Here is a 6,495-nt window from a genome sequence, read left to right on the forward strand (position 1 = left end):
TTTATAATATTAGTATAGATTTTGATATTAATTGATGATTGTATGTGTTGTGATAATGTTCAATTTATTCGAACTAGTAAACGAATAATTGCCAATGTCGTACAATAATTTTTCATTACTTAAAAATGGTTGAGTACTTGGTTTTATTGAGTTAAAGTAATGAGTAAAAATCATAACTTAGTTATTACTTATTTAACGTTGCTAAACTTACTTTACTTTACTTTTTACAATTTAACCACCTCTTTTATACAAACAAAATATCGTGACTTTAAGTAGACTTAAAGTATCAATATCTCACAATACCCACTCATAACAATCACAGTAAAAATCTTCATAAATTCCTATTATTTTCAGTCATCCCAAAACCTAAAACAAATTATGAAAATATTACCAACTCCTTTTTTAACAGAGCCAAATGCAAATGATATATTAAAAGTTATTTAACCATCTGCCTTCGGAACCTACCCTGGGAACTGTGTATTATTTTAAATGCGGTCTGAAAGACCCACGGGGCCAATTTGCATCCAACCCGAGCATTTAACCCTCTCGCTTGTTCACGTGGATTTTTTCACCGCTCACTGTGTTTGCATACAATTTCCTTCCGAACGATAATGGTGCTAAGTGGCCTTTAGTAATTTTATAACGATGTTCAAGAAATTCTTGCAAGAAATATAATATTGAAGTTGAAATTGGAGTTTGAAGATAGGAAGGGAATAATAAGTAGTTAAGTACATTAATTAGCTTTGATGGCAGCTATTTGAGGAGACTCACGGCAACTTCTCGCGTATCTTGTTATTTATAAAATTACTTCGCTTTCTATTTTGTAGGTACACTTTAACTGGGATAGTTGTATTTTGAAAAGATAAATATCAAATATATCATAAAAGATATACTTAATGATCTTTATTTTGAGTCTTATTTTGATATATATGAGACTGGACACCCGCAACACCAGAGGAGTCAGAGTTGTGTCGCCGGCCTTTTAAAAAGAAATCCGATCTTTTCTTGAAGGTTTGAAGGTCGTATATACTTGTAGATATTATAATAGTAATATTATAGTGAAAATAGAAGTCGCAACTAAATGCGATTTTTAGAAACCTGTAAAGTAATTTAACTAAACATGAGATAAAAACACTGAAAAAAACATGAAGTAGTAATATAAAAAATATATACATTTCTAAATATCGTATCAAATATAGAAATATATAATTTTTGCAGGCCAAAGTATTTTAGAAATGACTTTATAATCCCAGTGTTAGACGTGCTATAATCTACGTTTCAACTATAACAAAGGTTTAAACCATTACTTATTCTATATTCTAGGAAACTAAGAAACTTATCTACAACCTCGTTCCATTTCGAAGAACACATTTTCTTGTATAATGTTCATAAATTGGTAGATTCTTCGAAATACATTCATTATTGATGACATTACAAGTCGTAAGTTATTTATCAACTGAAGTAGATTAAATATTAATTTTGTAAAAGGCCCTGCGATATTAGTGGAACCTTATATTAATAGTTTATAGGAAATTATCATTTCAATGAAGCAATTTTCTTAATAAGAATTGCTTTGGCAGACCTCCCGCTAGAGGATTGAGGACATCGTCGATGTCGCGGGGAGTCAGTAGATGCAGGTGGTGAGCTGTCGTTCGTGAAGAACTAAGGGGATGGCCTTTGTCCAGCAGTGGATGTCTTCTGGCTATTGTTGATGATGAGTAGAAAATTGTAGTGAGAAACTGCAATCGTTATGCTTGAGATCGTGTATATATTTTTTCATTTGAGAGTAAGACTTTTACTTTTGTTTCTCATGCTAGAATGTGTTGTCCTTTTTAGTATTATTTGTTGTAGGTGGTACAGAAATTACAAATAAATAAATAAGAAGAAACATATTCAGCACATTTTCTGTAATATTTACCTCTAATCTAGGTACAATTTATAATCAAAACATATTACATAGTAAATACGAGTAGCCTGAAACTTCCAGGAAGGTAGAAGTGCTTAAAGTTTGAAACATACATATATCCAATATTTGAGATCTGTAATTGATCTGTTCGGTTATTGAAAGTTGCTCCAATTTTTACGGTGACTGCTTTCGGCTGAGCTGGTATGTGGTAACTTAATGTTTATTCCAATATTATATTACAACATGCACGGTTGGTGCAGTGGTTGGGTAACCGGCTGCTGGGCGGGTTGTAACGTGTCTCGGGTTCGATTCCCGCACCGTCCAAAAAGTGAAGTTGGCATTTTCTGAGTCAAATTAGCATTATTGCCTGAGCCAGAAAGTTTAGCAATGTTTCAACCCCGTGCCCTGAAAAGCATTTAAAGCTGTTGATCCTGTGCCTGACATCTCTCTGGTCAGGTTCAAAGAGTGAGAAAACAGAGAGTGTACCTGTGTAAGCCCAGATACTTGCGTACTAAAATATCTCCTGCGTAGTGGGCTAGTCTATTTAAACAGACTGGCAACTATGATTGAAATCGATCGGGAGATTTATAAGTCTTAAAACTTTACCCAAGCACCAATGCACAGGCTTGTGTTCCTTAAACTTTTGGTAACTTAATTACTCTCTCCAAGCTAACTGCCAGGCGTAGATATATTGTTTAATAGTGGCCCTTTCCAGTTGATAAGTTTGTATGTTTTAACTATTTTATTATTTTCATCATGAAAATTAACTAACTGCTTACGTTACACCCCAAAACCGAACCGAAAAACCCCGTAAAACGAACTTCCTACAAAGATAATAATAATAAATAACTTGCATAATTTAAACGCTGTAATAAACTTAACGCCTGTTTATGTACTTAATTTTAAACACGGGAACATCCAATCATCTTTCGCGAGAGCATTTTATATAAATCACTTCCCGCATTATGTTCCCGGCTAGCTACCGTGTACATCGGAGCGCGGCCCATCGAAAGTTTAATTAAAGTGGAACGAATAAGGTGTAATATTTCTCACTCTGTACAGCGCAAGTGCACCTATTAACACTCAGATTTTAGAGGTTTGTGGGGGATGTTTTACGATTTTTATATTTTTTTGGTGTTTCTGTTTTAAAGAGGTGTGAGTGGTATTTTTGTTGTAGTGTTTGTTAGTAGATTTAGTTGTTTTAGTCTAATGGTTGTGAAGAATGACTGCTAATTTCTCTATACCGCTCATGAATCATGGTCAAGTCTATGATTTCTTTCTCAATTTTTTTTTCATAAACGGGGATTGCGTTCAATTTTCTTTATTGCTACCATTTTTTTTAAGTCAGCTAATCTCCATAAAATCTGAAAACTACCATGCTGAAAATCGCTAACTTGGTAACCTTGGTCAATATGCAGAAACTATAATATGTCACACCTATGCCCCTGATTACACATACGGCGCCGCAAGCACGCTCACGAGTGCTTTCGTGCAAAAATCCGATTATGAAGTAATCTCAGATCATCACAGCTACAACCAAATTACCAAATCTCCAAAACAGAAACCCACAAAATCATGATAAACTGTAGTAAAAAAATAAAATCCACGTAGGATAACGTACATCCTGGAGGTGCAGCCCCCCCCCCCCCCTGCGGGGGTCGCGTCCGTCTCTCGTGACTTAATGAGCTTTCTGCCCGTGTTGACTCGCTGGCAATTAACCCCGTCAAAGGAGGAAGGCATCTCGCAGCTAGTCACATAGTTTTTAGATAGTCACTGCATTGTTGTCTGCTAACGTTGCAAATGTATGTGGTACGTTTTGTTTATTGATTTAGTTGGATTATGTTCTTTGATGAATTGTTTAAGTTCTGTTCTTTTGGTTACTGGTCTGTGAGATTGCTGGTTGGTGATAGACAAATGGCGGAAGCTTAGTAATAGTGGCCCTATTATTAATAGTGTCCGCCATTTGTCTTAATGTTTTGGATACTGAACTCGAAAAATCATCTACATAATTTATTTTATTTTTTTGAGGGGGAAATCATCCTATGGCTTCTCCTACTTTTAGTGATGAAACAGGGAGTGTCAAACTCTTACTGACTAGCCAAAACCACCCCGTTCCTACTCCTGATTTTCCAGCCGAAGCCCTGGTAACCCGCTAGGTAGTCCACAGCTCACTTTTATCGATAATAATCTGATGAGAAATAGTTAGACATGGCGAGATGTGATAGAATGACATATTTATATATATATCATTGCACATCAAAATATGTCTCTGCGATTAAATCTAAACCTTATTAAAGAAGCATCACCAGTCTTAGCACTGAAGTAAAAATCACAACAGAAACCGATAGCAAATATACTTACTTATCAACTAACACAAAACAAAAATACCAACCACAGCCTGTATACTCCCACTCCATAACGATTAAAATACCCACCTCACCCTGTATATCCCCACTCCATAACAATTAAATCGTTTGGTTAAACCGACGCCATTATTTCAATGGCTGCCAATTGTCCAAATGTCCCGTCGCTTTCAGAAATGTAAAGAGCATGTTCAGTTTTCAGCAGATAATTAGCTGTTTGCTGCTGAACAAAATTAAGTGCCGTTCAGTATATACAGTTTGATGAGCATGCGAAGTGATAATGTTCATGGAAATTAGCATTTTGGGAATTAATACGGAGCTCGTATTATTGGTGATAGACAAGTGGTCATTATTGCTTCTATTGTTTTGTATTGGTGGCTGATAGTGTTTGATGATTTCATGAATGGGCTGGCTTCGAACGGAGTACCACGGCCTCATAGTAAACTGATGTGAAACACCGCTTACGTTGTGTGTGAGTGAGGTTACACAATTACCCCTTCCCAATCTTCTCAATTCCCGATTGCCGAACAACAACCCTTAAATTCCTAATCCCCAAAAGGCCCGCAACGCGCTTGTACCACCCATGGTGTTTTGGGTGTCCATAGGACATTATCGCTTGTCTCCAGGTGATTATCTGCTCGTTTGCTTCTTATTTCATTAAAATAAAACACTTTTATACAATAATACAGAAGCAATCTCAAACGAACAAAATAAAATCTAAAACAATACCACGAAAAATAGCAACAAGACTTGTATCTTTCTAATAACAAATTTCTGATTAGCAATGCCCCGGCTGTCCATCTAATTTTGCATTGTAAACAAGCGACTCCTCCGAAATGAAGTTATTAAACAAACGGTACGTATTTCATTCTCATTTTGTAACACAAAGACGATCCAAAGTCCCAAGTAAACATTAATAAAATTACGTAAACATTTAATTAACCAATAACGTAAAGTACTATCATCTGCAATGTACAATCACGGGGAGAAGTGTTTCAAATAAATTTGAGTTAAAGTAAAATGAAAGATGGCACTCATATTTCTGCGTCATTGGCCCTCAACCGAATATAAATCTGAATAACCGTGGAACAGGATTTGTTCTTAATTTGAAATTCAAATTCTGTAGCGGGAAAATGTAGGCTACCCGTGAAAACAGAGAAAAATGTACCCATTCAAATATAATTAACATAAAAAATGTTAAAAATAAACACGTATTTTGGAGCGAGACGCAAACATTTCACTCTCAAATCTTTTTAGCATTAACATCTCCATAATTCTGCAATTTAAATCTGTAATAGTAATATCATCGGGATCCAATAACTTTCGAGATAAAAATTAATGACCTATAACAGGGTTCTCAGTTGTTTTAACAAAAATATTGTAAAAGACCTTTAAAAAGTTGTTAATTTTTAGGAGCGTCCTCTTTGAGTTTTCTTACTTTAAATTAAGGAAAATTTTAATGAGTTCAAGATATATTTTAACAGCCATTCCTTTTGTAAAATATTTTTATTTTAACTTAATAATACTTTTAGCACTTGTGGGACCACTTTGTAAGTTAAATTATGTCTAGATTGAGTTGAGTTTTTGGGCTTGATTGCTATGTCTGACATTTATTGCATTGCAACACTTTTTAAATAAGTTCTATGAAATATATCCAGATTTTAATAGAGAAAAATTACGTATATGCTCGATAGTGACTTTTTTACCAGCTCTTTGATCGGTTCACTGTTCTAACAAATCAGCGAGCGCCCAGTTTTACATGGCGGTACATTTTTCCCGATACTCGGTTGTCGTTCACTGTTTGCATTTCGTTCAGACACGGCACGGTTTATGTTTATGCAAATGGTTGTCGACAAACGATTTACCCGGTTTATGGCGCGTCACTGCCCGTGGTACATCGTATTCGGGAAGCGAACTGGCAACCACGGCACTTTTCAACTCTTTTGTTCTTATTTTGTATGAAATATTTCAGAAAAATATTTTAAGTTACACATTAAAGTAAATTACAATGAAAACAATCTGTAAGTGTCTGTACCTAACTAGTTTATACACTTAACGCCATCTAGTTGCTACAATACTTAACTAATTGATTGACACAACAGCCTTTACCTCTCATCTTAGATTTCAGTCATCAATTTACACAAGTACTAAACTTTAAAAAGTCAACAAAAATGAGATCATTTCATAACGATTATAACATGAATATAAAATATTATTATGTGTTAC

This window comes from Spodoptera frugiperda, chromosome 8 (genome assembly GCF_023101765.2).
Source record: "Spodoptera frugiperda isolate SF20-4 chromosome 8, AGI-APGP_CSIRO_Sfru_2.0, whole genome shotgun sequence".
Taxonomy (NCBI): domain Eukaryota; kingdom Metazoa; phylum Arthropoda; class Insecta; order Lepidoptera; family Noctuidae; genus Spodoptera; species Spodoptera frugiperda.